The sequence below is a fragment of the Camellia sinensis genome, chromosome 11, assembly GCF_055761805.1.
Source record: "Camellia sinensis isolate YWXY chromosome 11, ASM5576180v1, whole genome shotgun sequence".
NCBI classification, from domain to species: Eukaryota; Viridiplantae; Streptophyta; class Magnoliopsida; order Ericales; family Theaceae; genus Camellia; species Camellia sinensis.
In genome coordinates, this window is record NC_138971.1 from 164,638,937 (window position 1) to 164,664,112 (window position 25,176).

A 25,176-nucleotide genomic window follows, 5' to 3' on the forward strand; every position below is an offset into this window, starting at 1 on the left:
TCAACCCTAAGTCAATTAACAGTTTTTAATGATATTAAAAATATGTTTCATTTAATAATTTAGATAATTTTATTAATGTATAACAGATAAATTATAAATTTTATTTTTTTAATTAATTATGTTAAATAAAAAAATTTAATAATTTTTCAAACTACAAAAACTAATCTATATTTTAAATAAATCTCAAAAAATATATTTATAATTTATCTCTAAAATAGCATGTTCTCACACGTCGCGTTAATATATAGATATATAGATTTTGTGTGATAATAAAAATCTTTTCTAAACCGACTCTATGATCGAGCGAGAAAGTTGCTTAGTTCCAAATCTTCTCCATAAATCTTCTCCATAAAAATTCCAAATCTTCTCCATAAATCTTCCCCTATTCCAAATCTTCTCCATAAAAATTCTTCTTCATAGGCCTAATACACACACACACTCTCTCTCTCTCTCTCTCTCTCTCTCTCATTTTTTCGTTCTCTCTAGAAATCAATCAAACCATGTATTTCATCGCCGGCCCATCAGAGGTCCTCGCCGTCACCAACTGCGGAATCCCCGACATCAAGCTCGCCAAAAAGAAGTGGATATGGCCGGGCCAAAAGTTCACCCGAGTCGACATCTCACCGGTCAACTACACCTTCGAAGTGCAAGCTATGAGCGCAAAGAAACTCCCATTCATACTTCCGGCTGTCTTCACGATCGGCCCCAGGGTCGACTGTGAAGAGAGCATGTTGAAGTACGCAAAGCTCATATCCCTGCACGACAAACTCTCGAACCACGTCACGGAGCTTGTGCAGGGAGTCATCGAGGGCGAGACTCGAGTTCTCGCTGCCTCGATGACTATGGAGCAGATCTTTAAGGGAACTAAGGAGTTTAAGAAAGAGGTTTTTGATAAGGTTCAACTTGAACTTGATCAGTTTGGGCTTCATATTTATAATGCTAATGTTAAGCAGTTGGTTGATGTGAGAGGGCATGAGTATTTTTCTTATCTGGGGCAGAAAACTCAGATGGAGGCTGCCAATAGAGCCAGGGTATATATTATTTGTAACTTTTTTTTTTTTCTTATGTATTGATTTTGCTGTATAGAAATTATAAGTGAAAAATCTAGAAATCCCCTAGATGTTGATTTGTGATTATGTATCAATTTTAAGCAGAATATAACAATCCCAATCAAACAATCAAACAATCAAGACAAAGAGACACAACGATTTTAACGTGGAAAAAACCACAATTGGACACCTCCAATTGTGATCAAAAAACCACGGGCAACAGCCACAAGACAATCCACTAAGAAGAATTAAAGGAATTACACAGGTATACTCTCAATTACCTAGCGAATCCACAACGCCTAATTGAACCAACCTTTATGTGCCTCTTCCAACCCCATCTTCACCACGGAATTGTCTTTCTGATGAGCCACTCTGGATTCCACCACAGCTTCAGGCTCGAATTCTTCAGAATACGCAACTGAAGAACAACACTCTCTTTTGTAGAACAAAACACAACCTTTGATGTACTCTCTTTAGAACATGAGTTGAATACTCAATAAAACATCAAAGAAAACTCACAAAGTATCCCCAGATATAAACCCTAGAAACCAAAAAGAAGATCTGGAGAAGTTCTCCTAAAATCTGACCCAACACGCGAATTTATAGAATCTGTCCCGCGATCTCCGCTCGAGCTCAACACAGCCCGCTCGAGCGGACTGACCAAAAACTGCGTGCGAACAAACTGAGATGCGCTCGAGCGTAGGAGCATCCGCTCGAGCGTAAAATCACACCTTCCAGTATTTTTACAGGCGACTGCAGAGATGCTGAGAGCTTCCAATCCACGCTCGAGCGTCCCTTTCCCCGCTCGAGCGGGAAGGCCAAAAATGGAAAAACTGGAAGAATATAACATGATCGGATAGGCAACTTTGAATGCATTTTTGCATTTTGCTTCGGGGGCGCTGCCCCTCAACCCCGCCGTGGCGCTGCCCCCTGGACCCCCGCGAGCTGACCGGGCAGCTCGATCCCCGTCATAATCAGCGAAGTGGCAATCTTGAAAGCTTTATCATCACAAACTTCTCTGAAATGCTTGATTCGGGTTGGATTCGCATCTAACAACACATAGCCTCACTGAAATAAAAATGCGAATAAAATTACAACTCAAAGGAGTTTTGTCAAACGGGATTGCCAAGAAATAAAACCTAACAATAAGTATTAGGGTTTTAAATACATGGCCATTATCAAAATATAGGGAGTATTAGGGTTTCTGGTATGATTGATAATACTGTTCGATATGAAGCTATAAATCTTAGATATCAAGTTTCAATCTCATGATTTTTTAAAATTATCTTTGTAAACTAAAAAAAAAAAAGTTTCATAGCCAGCCCTATCACCTGTGCTTCTTTTGGAGTTTTTAGTTACTTATTTATTTATTTAATTAGGCCATTTTTATTTTTAGTTTACCTTTTTCAAAATTATGTTTTCTTTTTTATTTATAGATACCTATCTTAGAAAATTATTATTTTTTTTTTGGGAAAAAACTTGTAGCATAAATTAATTTTCTTACTTGTAGATCCCTATCTTAACAATTAAAATTTTATTATGAAAAAACTTTAGCAAAAACAAAAACAAGCCAATTTTTGTAAGTTTTTTTTTTTATATTATTAATATAGAATTTGGCTTATTTTTATTTTAGTAAATTTTTTGTTTTAAAATTAACTCAATTTTTTATTTTGTTTTTTAGAATAATCTATCCAAGGCTACTTATAAAGTTTTTTTTTTTAATTTTTTTTAAATTACTAAAAAATAAATAATAAATAAATAAATATGAATCAAGAAAGTTTTTTAGTTTCAATAATGATGAACTTCAATTTTTACAATGTGCATTGACTGTATTTTTTGGTATAGATTGATGTTGCAGAGGCAAAGATGAAGGGTGAGATCTGCTCGAAGCAACGAGAAGGGCTAACAGCACAAAATGCTGCGAAAATTGACGCAGAGATGAAGATTATAGCCACAAAGAGGCAAGGAGACGGAAATAAGGAGGTAGTAAAAGTGAAAACAGAGGTACAAATATTTGAGAACCAAAAGGCGGCTGACGTGGCGGAGGCGAATGCTGAGTTGGCAACGAAGAAGGCGGGGTGGGCCCAGTTGGCCCAGCTGGCGGAGGTGGAATCGGCTAAGGCGGTGGCATTGAGGGAGGCAGAGTTGCAGAGGCCGGTGAAAGAGAAGAACGCTTTGACTCAGTTGGAGAAGCCCAAGGCTGAGAATTTGAGCAAGGCTAGCGTGGAGTATGAAATTAAGGTAATTTAATTTAATGTTTTGATTTTATGTTTAATGCAGTTTAATGTTTGATTTAGTATGATTAATGTGATTTGATGCAATTTTATGTTAGGGGTTTTTAGAAAAAAAATTTGAAATTTTTTATGGGAGATTTATTGGAAAATTCTTTTTCAAGTGTTTGCATTTTAATTAATGCCTAAGTTATTCACAAAATCCTAATTTCATATTTAAAGTATATAAATATTTTTTGAACGGTTAGCAATTTGGTGTGTGAAGGTTCATATTGATAGTGTAAATATTCACATTGACAAGTTAGCATTCACACCACATTGACGGTGTGAACATTCACATTGACAGTTTGAATATTCACATTGTAAATGTGAATATTATTAGGATTATTTTCATAATTATGTCCCTTATAGAATTTATTGGAATATAAAAAAAATAATATGGATTAAATACAATATTAGGTGAAAGGGATTTGTAAAAAAATGCTCCATTTTTAATGAGAATTGAAAAAAAATTGTTTTGATTGAAAGGCAGCTTTTTTTTATGCTACCTTTTCAATTTTAACTAACATTTTTAGACTTTTAGGAAACTTTTAGAGATAAAAACAATGTAATGAAAATCTAAAAAAAAAAGAAGTCAATTAAATCGGAAAAGTAAGGAAAAATAGAGGGGAAAGGAAGAAAAGGAAGAAGAGAGGGGGAAGGAAAAATAAAAAATAAAAAAAATTGATTTTGATTTTGATTTTGATTTGAGTTTGGATTCAGAACAGAGGAAGGAGAAGAAGGAAGAGAGGGGAAGGAAGGAGAGAGAAGAAGAAAAAAAAAAAGGTGCCAAAACGACGTCGTTTTGGCACCTCGAGCCATTCGGGTCTTGGTAAATTCGAGCTACGAATCCCTGTTGAATTATATTACTCTATTAGTTTTATTTGTTCTATGAATACTCTATTGCCTAGGGGAAAACAACATAAGTCTAAGATCTGAATAGTGAATAGTAATCAAGCATTCTTACTTGTTGATTCACATCTAGAAAGTAGCTATTTGGGCCATTTTGGAAAGTCGGCAATGCTTTGCTATCTTACAATCTTAGTACTGACCATCTTAATTCAATGGCAAGATCACAATTTTTTTCATGATTTTTCTTTTAGATGAAGTGGAAAGACCTAAAATGAAAATGTTGTCTAATTAGGTGAAGGATCATCTTTAGTTATAATGAACATTAAACATAAATTTGTTTCTAGATTAGGTCACCCTCAAATTAGCTACATGATTTTTTAAATCTCAACCCCATGCCATTACTATTTCGATTCTTCCACCTCAATCTAGAAACAAAAGATGAGCCTCGAAGAAAATCTGTTTGTGATTTTTGGTCGTTTGCAACTCTCAGACACTTCCAATGAATCTTCAAACATTTTAGTATTTCAGGTAGGCAGTCAGAGAGGTAACAGGTTACAGGTGTCCATAGACTATGATTGCCATTCTCAGGTTTCCATTTCTCTTCTACCCCATATGCTTTTCCGTTTTTTATGCAGATCTCGGGTAGGATTTCTTTCAGAACAGATGTAGCTTTTGTATCTGGAACTGGCTTAAAAGATTCAAGACTTAAAGAACGTCTCAGCAGCCTTACAGGTATCTTCTGTCAAGTTCTGTGCATGTTTCCTTTATCTTGATTGTGGACATTATGTTTATAAGATTACAAGTGTCTCATTCTTTATGAAACTTCCTTATAAGTAATATTGGTATAACTTATCAGATGCACAAAAAAACAGGCTGCTTGTTGGTATTGCCAAACAAGAAAGATTGCAGAATTAGATTCAAGGTAAATAACCTCTTTTCAATATGAAAAGAGGCAACCAAAAAATTTTAGCAATATGCTAGGAAGTCGTGAAATCTAGAGGACTGCATATAGGATTACATGAAAAACTTCACTTACATTTTTTAAATAACTTGGTGGACAAGTTCAGTGAGGTAGGAAAAAGATTAACTTAATAGACAAAGGAGAGTAAACAAGCATGCTGATAAAAAGAGGGGGGGAAGAGACAACTTTGGGAATGATTGTTGTCTAAAAAGACCTAGAATAAAAACTTCAAAGAATTGTTACAGAGATGGGATTCAGGTCAATTCATAACGTTCATTAATTTGATTTAGTAGAGGAAATGGAAGAGTGAAGTTGTTAACACTGTTAAAAGAAGTGAGTGGTGTAGTGCAGTCATTCTCACAGGAGGGTGTGGAGATAGGATGGGTGTGTTGTGATCAAGATTTTAAGTCAATAGGCAATGTGATGATGTCAATGTCATTGACAAGAACTCAGCATAATGGCACCATTTTCTTGACCACTGTAAACACCCCATTTTTGACCGACCTTAAGACTCAGACGTCACTGATTGAGCGCTCGGTGATATTGCATATTGTGCTCGTTCAGAAGTTTTAGTGTCCCGGCTGCAAGCCTTGCCTCCGGACTTCCGGACTCTTTCGTGCCTTGCCTCGGTTTGCAAACCAGGCTCTGTTTTCTCTGTTTCCTCTTCCCGAAGGGAGGGAGAGGTCTAGTAGATCATCTCTTAGTGGCCGTAGGCTACGTTTCGTGGTTGTAGGCCATTTTTCCCGTTTGGAGCCCGGTTTCTGATTTTTTGGAGCCAACGGCCGTGTACCTCGGTTCGGGACTGCCTAACCACCTCCGTTTGCTCCGGTTTTCGGCACACATCTTATTTGCTCCCTTTTGGGGGACACTGTGGCTTGAGAGACGAACTTCGTGGTCGAATGCCACCTCCAGTGTTTAACAGCTCATTTTCGAGGCCTCGGGCCGCGCGTTTCGGTCCCCGAACCTCCGTTTTGCATCCGTTTTGGTTCATTTTTGGTGGAGACCTTATTTTCATTGTTAGAAAGCTTGTAGGAGGGTGGGAGGCTAGAAATTTTTCTGAAAAGCCAGTTTTATTTCTTCATCGCTCTCTGTCGCCCGTTTTCCTCAATAGAAAGCTAATGTTGACCACTCCCGGGCCACTTTCGTTAGCCCTAAACCCCATATTTGTGTTGTACACACCTGGGACGCCACCAATATGAATAGGCCGGCCAGTAATTGTCTCTGACCCTTTTGAACCCCTCTAAAAAGTTGGCTTTTCTCTCTCCTGGTTCACATTTTCTGGGTTTTGACCACATATTTGTGTTGTGCACACATGGGAGGCCACCTTTTTGGGGTGGCCCGCCAGCAATTTTGATTGATCCTTTTGACCCCTGGCCGGCCGGCCAGGGGGGGTGGCCGGCCGGCCGGCTCCCTGACCCTTTTGAACCAGGTCGGCCATGATCCTCTCTCCAAGTGTATTCCAACTGTGCCAGCTGTTTCCACCCAGATCCTGTATCCGAGAGGTTGCCTTTTGGGAGGGAAATTTGAATTTATTTTCCCCCCCCCCTTTTCCCTTGGCCTCTCCTCTATAAAGCCAGCACCCCAGCTCCATTTTGAGGGGTTACAAAAACCAGCTGAGGCATTGATACATACACCCTCTATATCTCTCATTCAACCCTCCAAACCCTAAGGTTCATGCACCCTTTACACACCACCTCCAAGCCTACAACCTCCACACTCCATTCCAGAAACTTGAGGCGGTTTTTCAGAGGTTAGGAGCACCTTTCCTTGGTCCAAAAGCTGCTGAAGACTTGTGCTACAAGGGTGAGTCCTCTTCTCCCTCTTTCTTGCCTTATTTTGTTCTATATCTTAGCCCCTTTTTCTTACATTTTTGAGCTCCGACCTGAACTGTAAATAGTCATATTTTGAGCTCCTCTTCATGTTTTATCAAGGACTTTTTACTGTTTGAGGTCTTCTCCTTACCCTTTGTGTTTAATCTCTCTTTTAGGCCTATTTTTGCATGGTATTTTAGTCTTATTTGTGAGCTGTTTTGGATTTGGTCATAAACTGTAAAATGTCTTGTTTTGAGCCCTTCTTAAACTTTGTTGAAGGGCTCTCCTCTGTTTGAGGCCAGCTGCTACCACTTGTCTCTTTATCCCTCTCTTAGGCCTTTTTCTTGCATGTTGTTTTAGCCTCGCTTGTGTTTATTTTAGAGACTTGATACAAAATATAAAGTGCCTTTTTTTGAGTGCCTCTTTAACTTTGTTGAATAGCTCTCCTCTGTTTGGGGCCAGCTGCTGTCCCTTGTCTCTAATCTCTCTTTTAGGGCCATTTTTGCATAATAGATTAGCCCTATTTGTGTTCACTTTTGAGATTTGCTATAAACTGAAAAGAGTCTTATTTTGATATCATCTTCATGTTTTATTAAGGGTATTGTCTTGTTTGAGGTCATATGCTTCCTTGTATGCTTGATTGTCCCTTATTTTGAGCCTTACACCTAAGCTCTTGTTGCATGCTTGGTTTGGCCTTCTAGACACTGAAATCCAGTGGATTTTCAGTGGCTAGCACACTATTTTGAGCCTCCAAATCAGAGGGGGGTGACCCCCTCTCACCTTGACTTGTTTGGTGGTCATTTTTGGCCTTCCAAAGAGACCCTATCTTGCATGCTTTGAAGTCACTTTCCAGGGTCAATTTGGTGAGTTCTAAGACTACCATATTTGATTTTCATAATTTCTTATGCCATGCTAAGTGTCCACCTTGTATGTGCTTAATAATCCATTGCACGGCCCTCTAAAGGAGCTCATCATTTTTGCATGTATTGGTTGCATCTCCATGGTTATTTGGGCATATTTTTACATGTTTTATTCACTGATTTTTTCTGGTTTGGTAAGATTCCATGTGCATCCTATACCTTCCATATAACTCATGTTTGCCAGCCAATCTTGCATGCTATTTTAGTCCACCATGCTAGCATCTTTTGGCCATGCTTTGAACTGAAAATGTTCATGTTTTGGGACTGCCTTGGCTCTGTCTTTAGACTTCATGATTAAATAATGCATGCTTTGTATAGCTATAAGTCATTCCATGTGCCCAGTTTCGAGTTTCGGGGTTCATCTCATGCACCGGGTGCCTTTTTTTCCTTGTTTCGGGACCATTTTGCATCACATTTTAGTGCTGGAAATTACATGCTTGTATGCCATATTTCATGCCTTGCCATGCCTTGTTAGAGTTGCATACTATGCCTTAGGTTCGGTCCTCGGTTTGCGTGCATGTGTGCACGCATTTCGATAGTCTCATTTTCATCTAATGGCCACTGATGTGAGTGTGGCTGAGGTCCACTCATGTCGGTGTAAGTCCATTATGCATTGTGTATGCCATTTCATAGCATTGCGTATGCTAGGTTGTATTTTAGAACATTGTGTATGTCATGTTGCGTCGTGCATTGTGTATGCCATTTCATAGCATTGCGTATGTTAGGTTATATGCTAGTTGCATTGTGTATGCCATTTCATTTGCATTGTGTTCGGGATAGGAGTTAGCCCAAGCACGGGAAACGAGGGACGTTTCGTACTCCGAGTGACGGAATGTGTCTCAATTCCCCGGTCGCCGACACTCCGGATTACCCATGATGGAGTTTAGGTCTTGTTGTGTTTTCATGTGCATTCATTTCACATCGAGTCGTGCAAATTGACTCCTCGGCCATCATGCATCGATATGCGTGATTGGTGGCACGAGGATCGAGGACTACACTCCTCGAAGAGTAGTCATGCATACATATGTGAAAATGCTTTGCCATGCCCCTTTGTTGCCCTCTGTTGCAATAAATCATAAATCAGCGGCCTCCTGGAGCTTTGCACAATATTCCGAGAAAAACTGCAAACAGAGGCGAATCGGGGCATCGCAATGGATTTCTCCGCCAGGCAATTCAAGCATGCATCATTCCACCATTCGGAACAGAGCTGAGGTAGTCCATAGGCTTACATGCTAGTTTATCGCTTTCCTAGTTAATTTGTTAATTAATTAGGATTTTGTAATATTTAATTATTCATTCCGGACTGTAATTATTTATTCGGACTGTATTATTCTTTCGGACCCTCCGAGCGAGGACACAACTGTAATAAGTGTGCGTGCGTGTGAAGTATGTTTTCCAACCGCACGTCTTTCTCCCTTTTATTTACCTGCTTATGATGGTTAGATTAGGGCATGTTTCAATTAGCATACAGTATGATAGCATGTTTGCATTCATTCATCTGTATTGCATGCACCGGGCTCGGCGCACCATACTAACTGCATTTGTATTTCAATTCCAAATTGAATACGTGTTAGATGTAGCATCATCATGTGCCATGTTTAGAATAGCCGAGCCTATCTTAGTTGCATTTTTCATGTGTTGCATTAGGCATTTCTGTATAGTTAGGATCATGCATGGATTTCTAACAGAGCTTCTGTTTTGGCTTGGAGTACTCGGTAAGTACTTACGCTTTAGCATCCTTGCATGCGTGTGAATGACTACCATGATAGCATGCTTACCATGAGGCTATGTGCTTATATGATATAACTGCCTGATTGCCTGTGGGTGAAGGTTGGGTTATTTGAATTGAAACAATTCATTAATTGTGAGTTTTAGGCCGACTAGATAGTGGCAAAATCATGTTTTCTAAGCCCATCCGAGGGTGGCAAATCCACATCTTAGCCTACTTGCGGGTAGCACCATCAAACCATTTTCAAATAAACAAACATGAAATGTTTTGTTCCAATTCAGGCGACCCAATCTATACTTGTATGCTGTGCGCATCACATAGTAAATCTAGGCTAATAACCGGAATAAGAACGCAAAATGTTTTCAAAAATAGATATCATGGTTAGTAGAGGCCGATCTTTGATCGGGCGAGCGGGGGTGCTTACAAAACAATCCATGTTTGGCACTTCTTTCAAAATTTGTTTTCTCAAAACGATTTGCCGGATTTGGACTCTTTGGTACAGATTTAGAACCGTGACAATTTGAGAGCTCGAACATGTAGTGAGCCCAAATGAACAGAACAGGACTCATCCTCCCGGGACGTTCGGGGACGTCTACAGTTTCTGGCGACTACGCTGGGGACTTAGAGAACTTGACTCGAACTCATGATATCTGTTTTTGACTACACTTATGTGTTTCTTTGCATTGCATGTGCATTGGTGCGCCTAGGACACCGTGTTTGCCATCTGCTATTCCTGAACGGTTTGCCGGAGGCTTGTCTTGTCAAGTCAAGACCATAAGGCTGGCTGGTTGTAGGCTCTGCCAGTGTGGGAACACAAACCCCGGTTTTACCGGGGCACCCTTTTGACCATTCGACCTAGTGCATATTCGGAATCCGTAGTGACCATTCCAAACTAGGACAGGTTGCTTACCCGATAGGTTGTTTGAAACCGCTGCGTGCGTAGTGAAACCCTAGCTCTTGACAGAATAGGACAGGAAAACCTTACCCCAACATAGGGGTGTTTTGGCTCTCACTTGTTTGTTATGTGCTTTTTAGAGTGCATCTCTATACGAATGCATGTATCAGTTTACAAGTTTGGGCTTCAGGTCTGCGGGCACCAGTTCAGTATTTTGGGTATCAGGCCTGCGGGTATCAGTCAGTGTTTCAGAATCAGTTATCCACGGGTACCGGATTTAGTTTTTGGGGACAGTGATTCAGGGATAATGATCAGTGTTTGAGGACAGTGTGTACTCAGCTTGTCGACCGTGTGTTGTTATGCCCGGCTGTGTGTTGTGTATTTATTTTAAGCTGTTATGCTGTTCGTTTATCTGGTTATTTATTTCCTTATTGCTTTATTTATCTTTTTGCTAGGGGAGGGTAGTTTAGCACAATTGCTTCAAACCAAGCAGATATTCCCCAAGCACTCTGGACTAGAGATCGCTGACTCAATCGATTCGAGGATCTGGTTGACGGACAACCAATGTTCCACTCTCTACCCCCTGTTATCAGGCAAAGACCAAGGAAACGCAGTGTATCCGAGCAGAGGTTGCCAGAGCAGTGGATTACCCCATCAGTGGACAGTCAGATTGAGATCCCAATTGTTGCTATAGAAATAGACCTGCCAATAGTTCAGACAAATCAGGGCAGTATGGCGGCACCGACAGGAGTTGAGGAAATGATGCGTCAGATGCAAGAGACCATGAGAGCCATGCAGCAGGATGCTGTTCGCCGGGATGAGTTTGCCAAACAACAGGCTGAGATCATGGCCCAATAGTGGACTCCCCGCAAATCTGGTCGTCTCTCGGCGATGGAAAGCATCCAAGCCCATCAGCGTCTTAGCCAGTGTCATCGCAATACAACTCTTTCCATCCTTCAAGCCTTGAGCAACTTCAATCAGGTGAATACTAGATCCACCAAAGCCCGACGCAAGCAGAAAGTGGGATAGCATACACAAGCAAAGGGTATGTTGTCGGAAACCTTGCCAATGATGGTCGCCACGGTCACTGGTGTTAGAAAAGCGATAAATCAATCCGAGGATGTCCAGTTCCCCATTACAGATCAGAGACCGAGCGTCATGCGTGGTGAGTCCACACATCCGCCCTAAAGCTTGGGCGTGACCAAAGCGAAACTGAGGCAAGGTCTCTTCATAACGTTCAGATTCCATCAAAACTTGAAAATCTTCAAAATTCGGACATACCTCTTGCCCGCCAAAGCTAAAGATGTGTGTTACCGGGTTCCAAAACCTCGCCGCGGCATGGAGGAAGGGAAGGTGTAGCAGAGTACGGCTCAGCGTGAATAGTGCATTCAAGTCGAAGCCCGGAAGTTCAACTTTTCTGAGCCGTCTAAAGTAACAATCCAAGCTGAGAGATTTTCGACGAGAAACGCCTCCATTTTGGTGCAAAAATGAGATGAAATGAATGAGCCACGGAGCTAGGACTTTTAAAGGGGATAAGGCACTGTTCGGGGGGACACGTGTCGAAAAAATGGTGGTTGCTGAGCTAAGTGGCCGGCCGGCCACCTTTTCTGGTAGGCCGGCCAGCCCTCTCCCCTCAAATGCAAAAAGCTGGTCGGCCAGCTCCCAAAGGTGGCCGGCCATGCTGCAATTTGTGTCTTTGGTCCTGTTCTACTCTTTAGAAGAAAATTCCTAGCATGTCCATGCATCGGGAGTGTCGAAGGCCTCTATTTCCCTCTGCTTCGGATGCGTTTTTGTTTATTGAATTGGTGTTTAGTCTTGCTTATCGAGTTATTGTTTTGCTTGCTGAGTTGTTGTTTTGTTGGTCAAGCTGTTTCGTTTACCGAGTCTTGTTTATCGAGTCGCCGAGTTTTGTGCATTTGAGTTGTTACTCTTTGTTTATCAATTTTGTTGTGTTGTAAACTTGCTAAGGTTTTGTTGTCTATTAGTAAGTTAGGTTGCTTAGTTTGTCGTGTCGGTTCGCTACCTGACTTGGCAAATACACAATGCACATTTACCGTTTAATCTCATTATTTACAAAATGATGCGATGCGATGCTGAGAACATAAAGTACAACACTTTTTCAAAAAGCTGTTTCATTCCATCATGCTTCCTTTGTTACAACATTTTACAACAAAGGTACAAGTTTTTCAGAAAATAAAACTTCCTAATATTGTACAATGTGCTACAACTACTAGTAAAAAAGGTAAATAAAGCAGGAAACAGTTGCACCAATGCTCTCAAGAGCAGGAATAAGAGGCCCTCTTCGTCCTCTTTTGCGGAACAGGCTCTGCACCACCGGCACTATCTGAGTCGGAACTGTCATCCTCGGGATCCTCCTCAGCCTCCTCTCCACTCCCGGAACCAGGGTTGGAACCCTCCTCTCTGTCAGCAGATGTCTCTGACTGACGATCTGCAGCCTCCTCCTCTTCGTCCTCACCGGGCTCCTCCTCTACGATATGTGCTCTGCGTCTGCGGGACGACTCCCCTCTCCCGACCCCGCGAGAAGGCCGAGATGGCCCGGCTCCCCGAGAAGGTCGAGATGGCCCGGCTCCCCGAGAAGGCCTGGATGGCCCGGTCCGTGGCTAATATACCGGAGGCATCTGAAAATAAAAAGTGCAGTTTGAATACATCAGCTCAAATGTGTGTATCAGATACAGATGCAAGCAAACTACATGAAATGAGGGTGCATGCAGATACAGTATATGAGTGTGGTGTGTGTCAGATGTGCTCTACACAGGCAACCTACCAATGCAGTGAAATGATCAAGTTCAGCATGTCATCGGAAGTATGATAAATGCGAGAAAATTAAAGAGTACCTGGACACCCATGATGGACAACTATGCCTCTCTCCGTAAGACCATGCCCTCGAGTGCGGCCATCATCTCGAGCATCTCATCCATATACTCGACCGGAGGCTGCAGATACAAATGCAAAATATCAGTAAAGGAATGAATGTCCAAGTATCTGAGTGATAAATCAAACCTGTAAAGCATACCGGCGGCGAATCAGGATTTCTGACATATCTGTGGTTAGACAAGGGAGGCTCTATCGGAATCGAGTAGGGAGTCCCGAATCGCCATCCCGTCAGCTCGGTCAGCATGTCTGGCTAGCCAGGATGATGATGAGTCGGAGGAATCGGGGGAACCAATCCACCCCCACCTCTGGATGTACCAGCCCTGCTAGTAGAAAGGACGTCCGCAGCCCGAGCCCGGCTCGATGAAGGCATACCAGCCGGTCTCCTCGTCGGAGTATGGACTCCCGTCAACGGAGGCATCAAGTATGTGCGACGATAAGTCACGTACTCTCCTTGGTCCAGATGAAGAAGTACATCAGTGCCCAACCTGGCGTTAACAACACCCCAAGTATATCGGACCCTGCCCGAAGATCTGTCAACTGGCAGGCGAGCTCCCAATAAGTAGATCCAGGCAAGCTCCCAATAAGTAGATCCAGGCGGCCTCCCACTGGCCCATGTCCTCGTCATATGGGATGGCCCAGCCTCCCACATCAAGGCCGGTCAGTACGGCGAAGTCAAATGGGGTCATAGTCATGGCCCCAGTGGCAGAGAAATGAAAGGAGTTGGTGGTGTCCCACCATCTCTCCACCAAAGCACCTATCAGCGTCCTACTAGCCGGACAACGAGATATCCCAGAGCAGAAGGGCCCAAACCTTGCCAAGTCAACAAAATCCCGGATAGCCTCCGGGAGCTCCGCATACCACTCCCTAGCCGCAACGGAGCCGTATCCTCGTGCGATACGGGAAGTCACCTGTATTCAGAATGAATACATACATTCAGTCTCAAAATGAAATAAATGAGCTGCGTGCAAATGAAATAAATGAGCTATGTGCAAATGAAATGTATGAGGTGTGTGCAAACTAAAACAGATACAATGCAATGAGCTGCGTGCAAATCAAGTATTTGGGCTGTGTGTTCAAATCTCAAAATCAGTGGGCTGCGTGTTCACCTCAATCAGGGCTGTGTGTTCAGAAATTCAAGGTTTGGGCTGCGTGTTCAACCTGTTAATCAGTGGGCTGTGTGTTCACCCTCAATTTGGGCTGTGTGTTCAAGAATTCAAAGTTTAGGCTGCAGGTTCAAATTTCAAAATCAGTGGGCTGCGTGTTCACCTCAAAGTTCGGGCTGCGTGTTCGACGTCAAATGTTTAGGCTGTGTGTTCAAATTTTAAAATCAGTAGGCTGCGTGTTCACCCTCAATCTGGGCTGTGTTCAGAAATTCAAAGTTTGGGCTGCATGTTCAAATTTCAAAATCAGTGGGCTGCGTGTTCACCTTAATCTGGGCTGTGTGTTTAGAAATTCAAAGCTTGGGCTGCGTGTTCAACCTTCTGTCAAGTGTGTGCTATGTGTGCACCTTCCATTCAGGCTGTGTGTTCGGAAATTCAAAGTTTGGGCTGCGTGTTCAACTTTCTAACAAGTGTGTGTGCTGTGTGTTCACCTTCAACTCATGGACTGTGTGTTCAGAAATTCAAGTGATTGAACTATGTGTTCAAGATGCAAACAGAATACGGTGTCATAGACTAAAGCATTCTAAACAAGCGGTGTACTCAAATGAGCGGATAAACATAGCAAAAGCACGAAATGCATGGAAAATGCAGGATACGTTGCAGAAAATGTAAAAGCGAAGTAAATACCTCTCGTGCCTCATGGGAGAGGTGGGACTCCGGCTCTCGCAAAAGCAGATCCCCAAGCTCTCGATCATCAAAATCAGTAAAGTGATAGAAAACAGCCCGCGGAAGAATATATGTCGGAGGGTCGAACCCTCGGAGGCAGAGCCATGATATCGGGATCATCCCCGGCACCTGGAGAACCTCCACCATGGGGAAAATGACCCGCCATTTCGAACAATCTGTAAAAAGGAGCAAAAATGAGCAAAATGAGCCAAAATTGGAAAATGTCAACAAAAGTCAACTCTCGGGAAATGAAAAAGTCAACAAAAGTCAACCCCCGAGGAAATCTTCCAAATGTTGAGACCAACTTACCTCAAGTGGTGAAAATGAGAAAAGAAGCATCGAAATCAAAATTTAATCGGCCCAAAGTGACGAAAACTGAAAGATTTCGCGAAAACAACTTGCGTAGGGCGTTGGAAAACGCGTATAGAGCACAGATCTGAGAGAGAAAATGCTCTAAGAAGGTAGAGGAGGCAATTTCGGAGCTGGAGTTGTGAGGAAAAAGTGTTTGGCTGAATGGATTTAAAGAAATGAGGGCAAAAAGACCAAACTGCCCACGGTTTTGGAAAAGTGGCCGGCCGGCCATCTTTTCTGGCAGGCCGGCCACCCCTCTCCTTCAAACCTGGTCGGTGGCCTCCCCTTGGGAAGAAAACTGGCCGGTGGTGTTCCCCATGTGGCCCCCAAGGTCTCTGCAAATTTTGGTAAGGATTGGAGTCCCCGGGACCCGGGAAAGCACAAGCAAAGTGCACTTTTTGTCGCGAAATCGCTCCGCCGGAACTTCAACTCCAATTTTCGATGTGTATCTCACCGTCACTCGCCAAAAGCAAGGTGCATCCTTTTTGAATGTGCTGCGACCCCTTCGGGAGGTAAACCGGAGGTCGCGATTGAGTCGCCCTCGTCAAAAGCTTGCATTTCTTTGATCGTCATTTTGTGACAAACATGCATTCAAATTCACACTTGTTCTGCTTTGTTATGCACGTCACTTGCATTCTCGTGCACACCACTCATACTATTGTGCATGTTTCACGAGTATTGTCATACCCTCATGCTTAGCTTGCGTTGTTATGCGCGTTTCTCCCCGCATTGCGATGCACTTTTCCATCGACACCGCGATTGTCTGCATTCGATATCGTTTTGAACATGTGTTGCTAATTATGTTGTGCTTGTCGAGTTTCTTTCTTTTGTAGGCACGATATTGTATGTACGGTTCATTTGAGGCTGGTGCGACCAGACGAACCGCACAGGTATTGTATCTTCTCCGTGTGAGACGTGGCGAGAATTGAATAATTCTCCGCATTCTTAACTGCATGAAATGTAGTTGTTGCTTTGCATTCTTGCTTAAAACTGTTGCATCTATCGTAAATATGTGCTTCATTACAGCTTGCTGCATTTGCATGATCATTGAGATACCTTCAGCTTCTTGCATTGTCGGTTTCATTTTTCCCCTGCCTGCGGGCACGCTTGCGGGCGCATCTCTATTTATCTCGCCTGTTTGTCTAAGTCTTCAGCCTTGTCAAAAATGGGTCGTCTCTGGACTTTGACATTCACTCCTGTTACTTATGACTTCTGAGTTCTGTCAAAGAGGGGCAACTTTAGACACCCCATTTTTGACCGACCTTAAGACTCAGACGTCACTGATTGAGCGCTCGGTGATATTGCATATTGTGCTCGTTCAGAAGTTTCAGAGTCTCGGCTGCAAGCCTTGCCTCCGGACTTCCGGACTCTTTCGTGCCTTGCCTCGGTTTGTGAACCAGTCTCTGTTTTCTCTTCCCGAAGGGAGGGAGAGGTCTCATAGATCATCTCTCAATGGCCGTAGGCTACGTTTCGTGGTCGTAGGCCATTTTTCCCGTTTGGAGCTCGGTTTCTAGTTTTTCGGAGCCGACGGCCGTGTGCCTCGGTTTGGGACTGCCTAACCACCTCCCTTTTTGGGGGACACTGTGGCTCGAGAGACCAACTTCGTGGTCGAATGCCACCTCCGATGTTTAACAGCCCATTTTCGGGGCCCCGGGCTGCGCGTTTCGATCCCCGAACCTCCGTTTTGCATCTGTTTTGGTTCATTTTTGGTGGAGACCTTATTTTCATTGTTAGAAAGCTTGTAGGAGGGTGGAAGGCCACCAATTTTTCTGAAAAGCCAGTTTGATTTCTTCATCGTGCTCCGTCGCCCGTTTTTCTCATTAGAAAGCTAATGTTGACCACTCCCGGGCCACTTTCTTTAGCCCTAAACCCCATATTTGTGTTGTACACACCTGGAAGGCCACCAATATGAATAGGCAGGCCAGTAATTGGCTTTTCTCTCTCCTGGTTCACATTTTCTGGGTTTTGACCACATATTTGTGTTGTGCACACATGGGAGGCCACCTTTTTGGGGTGGCCGGCCAGCAATTTCGATTGATCCTTTTGACCCCTGGCCGACCGGCTGGGGGGGTGGCCGGCCGGCTCCCTGACCCTTTTGAACCTGGTCGGCCATGATCCTCTCTCCAAGTGTATTCCAGTTGTGCCAGCTGTTTCCCCCCAGATCCTGTATCTGAGAGGCTGCCTTTTGGGGGGGAAATTTGAATTTGTTTTTCCCCCCTCTTTCCCTTGGCCTCTCCTCTAAAAAGCCAGCACCCCAGCTCCATTTTGAGGGGTTACAAAAACCAGCTGAGGCATTGATATATACACCCTCTATATCTCTCATTCAACCCTACAAACCCTAAGGTTTATGCACCCTTTACACACCACCTCCAAGCCTACAACCTCCACACTCCATTCCAGCAACTTGAGGCGGTTTTTCAGAGGTTAGGAGCACCTTTCCTTGGTCCAAAAGCTGCTGAAGACTTGTGCTACAAGGGTGAGTCCTCTTCTCCCTCTTTCTTGCCTTATTTTGTTCTATATCTTAGCCGCTTTTGCTTACATTTTCGAGCTACAACCTGAATTGTAAATAGTCATATTTTGAGCTCCTCTTCATGTTTTATCAAGGACATTTTGCTGTTTTAGGTCTTCTCCTTACCCTTTGTGTTTAATCTCTCTTTTAGGCCTATTTTTGCATGGTATTTTAGTCTTATTTGTGAGCTGTTTTGGATTTGGTCATAAACTGTAAAATGTCTTATTTTGAGCCCCTCTTCAACTTTGTTGAAGGGCTCTCCTCTGTTTGAGGCCAGATACTACCACTTGTCTCTTTATCCCTCTCTTAGGCCTTTTTCTTTCATGTTTTTTTAGCCTCGCTTGTGTTTATTTTTGAGACTTGATATAAACTGTAAAGTGCCTTGTTTTGATCTTCTCTTCAACTTTGTTGAAGGGCTCTCCTCTGTTTGGGTCCAGCTGCTGTCCCTTGTCTCTAATCTCTCTTTTAGGGCCATTTTTGCATAATAGATTAGCCGTATTTGTATTCACTTTTGAGATTTGTTATAAACTAAAAAGAGTCTCCTTTTGACATCATCTTCATGTTTTATTAAGGGCATTTTCTTATTTGAGGTCATATGCTTCCTTGTATGCTTGATTGTCCCTTATTTTGAGCCTTACACCTAAGCTCTTGTTGCATGCTTGGTTTGGCCTTCTAGCCACTGAAATCGAGTGGATTTTCAGTGGCTAGCATACTATTTTGAGCCTCCAAATCAGAGGGGGGTGACCCCCTCTCACCTTGACTTGTTTGGTCGTCATTTTTGGCCTTCCAAAGAGACCCTATCTTGCATGCATTGAAGTCACTTTCCAGGGTCAGTTTGGTGAGTTCTAAGACTACCATATTTTATTTTCATAATTGCTTATGCCATGCTAAGTGTCCACCTTGTATCTGCTTAATAATCCATTGCACGGCCCTCTAAAGGAGCTCATCATTTTTGCATGTATTGGTTGTATCTCCATGGTTATTTGGGCATATTTTTACATGTTTTATTCACTGATTTTTGCTGGTTTGGTAAGATTCCAGGTGCATCCTATACCTGCCATATAACTCATGTTTGCCAGCCAATCGTGCATGCTATTTTAGTCCACCACGCTAGCATCTTTTGGCCATGCTTTGAACTGGAAATGTTCATGTTTTGGGACTACCTTGGCTCTGTCATTAGACTTCATGATCAAATAATGCATTCTTTGTATAGCTATAAGTCATTCCATGTGCCCAGTTCCGAGTTTCGGGGTTTATCTCATGCACCGGGTGCCTTTTTTTACATGTTTCGGGACCATTTTGCATCACATTTTAGTGCTGGAAATTACATGTTTGTATGCCATATTTCATGCCTTGCGATGCCTTGTTAGAGTTGCATACTATGCCTTAGGTTCGGTCCTCGATTTGCGTGCATGTGTGCACGCATTTCGATAGTCTCATTTTCATCAAATGGCCACTGATGTGAGTGTGACTGAGGTCCACTCATGTCGGTGTAAGTCCATTATGCATTGTGTATGCCATTTCATAGCATTGTGTATGCTAGGTTGTATTTTACAACATTGTGTATGTCATGTTGCGTCGTGCATTGTGTATGCCATTTCATAGCATTGCGTATGCTAGGTTATATGCTAGTTGCATTGTGTATGCCATTTCATTTGCATTGTGTTCAGGATAGGAGTTAGCCCAAGCGCGGGAAACGAGGGACGTTTCGTACTCCGAGTGACGGAACGTGTCTCAATTCCCCGGTCGCCGACACTCCGGATTACCCATGATAGAGTTTAGGTCTTGCTGTGTTTTCATGTGCATTCATTTCACATCGAGTCGTGCAAATCGACTCCTCGGCCATCATGCATCGATATGCGTGATTGGTGGCACGAGGATCGAGGACTACACTCCCCGAAGAGTAGTCATGCATACATATGTGAAAATACTTTTCCATGCCCCTTTGTTGCTCTCTGTTGCAGTAAATCATAAATCAGCGGCCTCCTGGAGCTTTGTACAATATTCCAAGAAAAACTCCAAACAGAGGCGAATCGGGGCATCGCAATGGATTTCCGCACCAGGCAATTCAAGCATGCATCATTCCACCATTCGGAACAGAGCTGAGGCAGTCCATAGGCTTACATGCTAGTTTATCGCTTTCCAAGTTAATTTGTTAATTAATTAGGGTTTTGTAATATTTAATTATTCATTCCGGACTGTAATTATTTATTCGGATTGTATTATTCTTTCGGACCCTCCGAGCGAGGACACAACTGTAATAAGTGTGCATGCGTGTGATGTATGTCTTCTAACCCCACGTCTTCCTCCCTTTTATTTACCTGCTTATGATGGTTAGATTAGGGCATGTTTCAATTAGCATACAGTATGATAGCATGTTTGCATTCATTCATCTGTATTGCATGCACCGGGCTCGGCGCACCATACTAACTGTATTTGTATTTCAATTCCAAATTGAATACGTGTTAGATGTAGCATCATCATATGCCATGTTTAGAATAGCCGAGCCTATATTAGTTGCATTTCGCATGTGTTGCATTAGGCATTTCTGTATAGTTAGGATCATGCATGGATTTCTAACAGAGCTTCTGTTTTGGCTTGGAGTACTCGGTAAGTACTTACGCTTTAGCATCCTTGCATGCGTGTGAGTGATTGCCATGATAGCATGCTTACCATGAGACTATGTGCTTATATGATATAACTGCCTTAATGCCTGTGGGTGAATGTTGGGTTATTTGAATTGGAACAATTCATTAATTGTGAGTTTTAAGCCCACTAGATAGTGGCAAAATCATGTTTTCTAAGCCCATCCGATGGTGGCAAATTCATGTCTTAGCCTACTTGCGGGTAGCACCATCAAACCATTTTCAAATAAACAAACATGAAATGCGCATCACAGAGTAAATCTAGGCTAATAACCGGAATAAGAACGCATAATGTTTTCAAAAATAGATATCATGGTTAGTAGAGACCGATCTTTGATCAGGCGAGCGGGGGTGCTCACAAAGTGACCTTCCCTAATCGTACCCAAGTTCCCGAGCCGAGGCAACTTTGGTGATGACGAACACATGGCCTTAGGAAAACGAGTCAGGGTTTCCTAAATTTTCCCAAAATAAAACATTTAGGTGGCGACTCTGTATCTGGAAAAGCAGTCCATGTTTGGCACTTCTTTCAAAATCTATTTTCTCAAAACATTTTTCCGGATTTGGACTCTTTGGTTCAGATTTAGAACCGTGACACTTTGAGAGCCCGAACATGTAATGACCCCAAATGAACAGAACGGGACTCATCTTCCTGGGACGTTCGGGGACGTCTACAGTTTCTGGCGACTCCGCTAGGGACTTAGAGAACTTGACTCGAACTCATGATATTTGTTTTTTACTACACTTATGTGTTTCTTTGCATTGCATGTGCATTGCTGCGCCTAGGACACTGTGTTTGCCATCTGCTATTCCTGAACGGTTTGCCGGAGGCTTGTCTTGTCAAGGCATGACCATAAGGCTGATCGGTTGTGGGCTCTGCCAGAATGGGAACACAAACCCCGATTTTACCGGGGCACCCTTTTGACCATTCGACCCAGTGCATATTCGGAATCCGTAGTGACCATTCCAAACTAGGACAGGTTGCTTACCCGATAGGTTGTTTGAAACCGCTGCGTGCGTAGTGAAACCCTAACTCCTGACAGAATAGGACAGGGAAACCTTACCCCAACATAGGGGTGTTTCGGCTCTCACTTGTTTGTTATGTGCTTTTTAGAGTGCGTCTCTATACGAATGCATGTATCAGTTTACAAGTTTGGGCATCAGGCCTGCGGGCGCCAGTTCAGTATTTTGGGTATCAGGCCTGCGGGCATCAGTCAGTGTTTCAGAATCAGTTATCTGCGGGTACCGGATTCAGTTTTCGGGGAGAGTGATTCAGGGATAATGATCAGTGTTTGAGGACAGTGTGTACTCAGCTTGCCGACCGTGTGTTGTTATGCCCGACTGTGTGTTGTGTATTTATTTTAAGCTGTTATGCTGTCCGTTTATCTGGTTATTTATTTCCTTATTGCTTTATTTATCTTTTTGCTAAGGGAGGGTAGTTTAGCACAATTGTTTCAAACCAAGCAGATATTCCCCAAGCACTCTGGACTAGTGGTCGCCAACTCAATCGATCTGAGGATCTGGTTGACAGACAATCAGTGTTCCACTCTCTACCCCCAGTTATCAGGCAAAGACCAAGGAAACGCAGTGTATCCGAGCAGCGGTTGCCAGAGCAGTGGATTACCCCATCAGTGGACAGTCAGATTGAGATCCCAATTATTGTTATAGAAATAGACCTGCCAATAGTTCAGACAAATCAGGGCAGTATGGCGGCACCGACAGGAGTTGAGGAAATGATGCATCAGATGCAAGAGACCATGAGAGCCATGCAGCAGGACGCTGTTCACCGGGATGAGTTTGCCAAACAACAAGCCGAGATCATGGCCCAGCAAGCAGAATTAATTGCCAGGCTGCAACAACAAACAGAAGCATCTGCTTCACACCCGGTTCCTCCCCCACCGGGAATCCCAGCACCCGAGGAGGCACCAAATGTCCAGGCAGATACGGACATACCAACGGGTCCAGCTCCGCCCCCAATTCTGCCCTAGCTATCTAAGGCACTTACGCCTGTCAATCAACCGGACTCTCCCTTCGAGTTCGAGGTAGACCATACAACACTGAAATTGAGCAAGCTCGAGAAGCTATTAAAAAAATCCCAGGGGGTAAAGGCTATCCCGGATATCGAGGACGGATATACCGACGTGGTTGTAACGTTGCCGGATAGATTCAAAATGCCGCAGATCGATCGCTTCGACGGATCTGGTGATCCCACGGTCCACCTCCGGCTATTCTCAGATATATTACGGCCAATGGGCCTCACCAGACCCCAGAAGCTGTCGCTATTCGGCCGGACCCTATCAGGCGTGGCCGTTATCTAGTATGCAAAGTTGGAGGATGATGTCAAGCGGAGTTAGGATGAAATGGCCAAGGCCTTTGTTGCGCAATACTCTTACAACACCCAAATTGAGATTACAACTCGTGATCTCGAAACAATAAGGCAGGAGCACAAAGAGAGTTTCTCGGATTTCGTGACCCGGTGGAGGGCAAAGGCCTCGATGATGACTTTAAGGCCCACCGATAAGGACCAGATCAGGATGATTATGCGCAATCTCCAGCCAAAACTGATGCAAAAAATGATTGTGCTCCCCTTCCCCACCTTTTCGGATCAGCACGAGATGGGAGTACAAATTGAAGATGCAATGAAACAGGGTCTGATTGACCAAGACAGAGAGCAACCCCGAAGAACCTTTAACCGCAACATTAATGCAGGCCCAAGTGGCGCTGCAACTGCAAGAACTTCGGAGGTAAACATGGTCGCCACCATTCCCCCTCCCCTTCCAAGGCCCATGGCAGCCACACCCTTTTCCAGTGCATCCGGAAGCAATACACAGACCACCAAATACCAACCTAGAGGCCAAAGGACCTTCACCCCATTGTACATGCCCTTGTCCAAGGCTCTAGGGGTCTTAATCAGAAAAGGACATCTAAAACCCCTAGAACCAAGGCCGTTGCCAAATCCACTCCTCCCCACTCACAACCCAGCCAAATATTGCGCATATCACCAACAACGCGGTCATGACACCGACCAATGTTTCAGATTGCGTCACGAGATTCAAGATCTCGTTGACAAACAGTTGATTTTGCCACCAGAAAGACCCAATGTCATAACCAACCCACTCCCTACACACAACCAAGCTCCACCTCCCAAAGAATCAGCTTTATCTAGACTGGGGTCGTGTCTTACGATCCTAGCATCTATATCACCCCGTCCCATCTCCCTAAGCCGGAGGTGTTCCTCCCTGACTGCACTGACTTTTTGTGCATGCTGGGCACCTCCACAACCCAACCTGAGCCAATGGTGGCGACTGTTGAAGACGGTACGGGAGAGATTGCAGAGGATGATGGAGCTGTTGAATCAAGGTTTGAGCAGTCTGGGAACTTTGCTGGGGAAGCCTATGATCCGAGTGATTACATCCTATCAGCAGGCCAGTCTAAGCCAAGTGTAGAATTGCCAAAGAAAGCAGAACTGTGTGTGATCTAGGGGGATAGATTTGAGCAGGGAATAGATGATGTGGCGGCTGTAGAAGAGGACTTTGCCAACCTACAGTTTTTCGATGACCAAGAATCAGGGGGCACGACAGTCAACTGGTTTGATTATGAGGAATCAGCAGAGGTTATCAGATGGCTGGATGATCAACCGGATATTGTGGAAGAGTTCCAACCAGAACATGGCCCGGCAGGGGAGAGAGTATCAATTGTGGCCGGAAGGGTCGGAAGTCAGAATACATTGCCAGAGAGCGTCGGTATGAAGAATTTTGCTCGGGACTTGAGCATTGTGGATGTAGGGAAAGTTGAACCACAAACTGCACTGATGCAGTCAGAACAAGAAAAGTTTTGGGATTCTGGGAGAATCAGGAAGGCAAAAGCCTATGAAGGGGCCGAAAGTGCTGTGGGCATAGGAACAGAAGACGCTGCGGGCATGTGGGCTGAAGGTACTGCGAGTACGATCATACCGGGGCCGGACAGGTGTCTATCGGCCGCTGACGAAATGTGGTGGGAAGACGATGATTTATGTCTCGCCCACACAGATGAAGATTGGGGAAGTAACCAGCCAGATGATACTTGGTATATCGGCGAGGTCGATCATATGACAAGAAGTGGGCGGTATTTCAAGCCCCCGCACCTAGACCAGCCAGAAGCATCTGGAAAGGATAAGGAAGCTGTGAGACAGAAAGAAAAGCAAATCAAAGAAGAGGCTGTACTGAAGCAATTAAAGAAGATACAAGCAGACATCTCCATCTGGGGACTGCTTATGGCATCACGAGTACACAGGCAGGCTGTCCTTTCAGCCATGGACAAGGCCAAGCTTTCTATAGACACCACGCCGGAGCAGCTGGTTGGATTGGTTTTTCCGGGAGGAGGTTCCCCGACGTTGACCTTTTCTGACAAAGAACTACCGCCTGAAGGCGCAAATCACAACAAACCTCTCTACATCTCGGTGGAATGTAGAGGCAAATGGGTACCAG

At 43.7% G+C, this 25,176-nt stretch overlaps 1 pseudogene; it reads left to right on the forward strand.

Annotated features, from left to right (window-relative positions):
- The first annotated feature begins 437 nt into the window (after nucleotides 1-437).
- LOC145802840 (flotillin-like protein 4 pseudogene) lies at nucleotides 438-3,355 on the forward strand (annotated as a pseudogene).
- The last annotated feature ends 21,821 nt before the right edge of the window (nucleotides 3,356-25,176 follow it).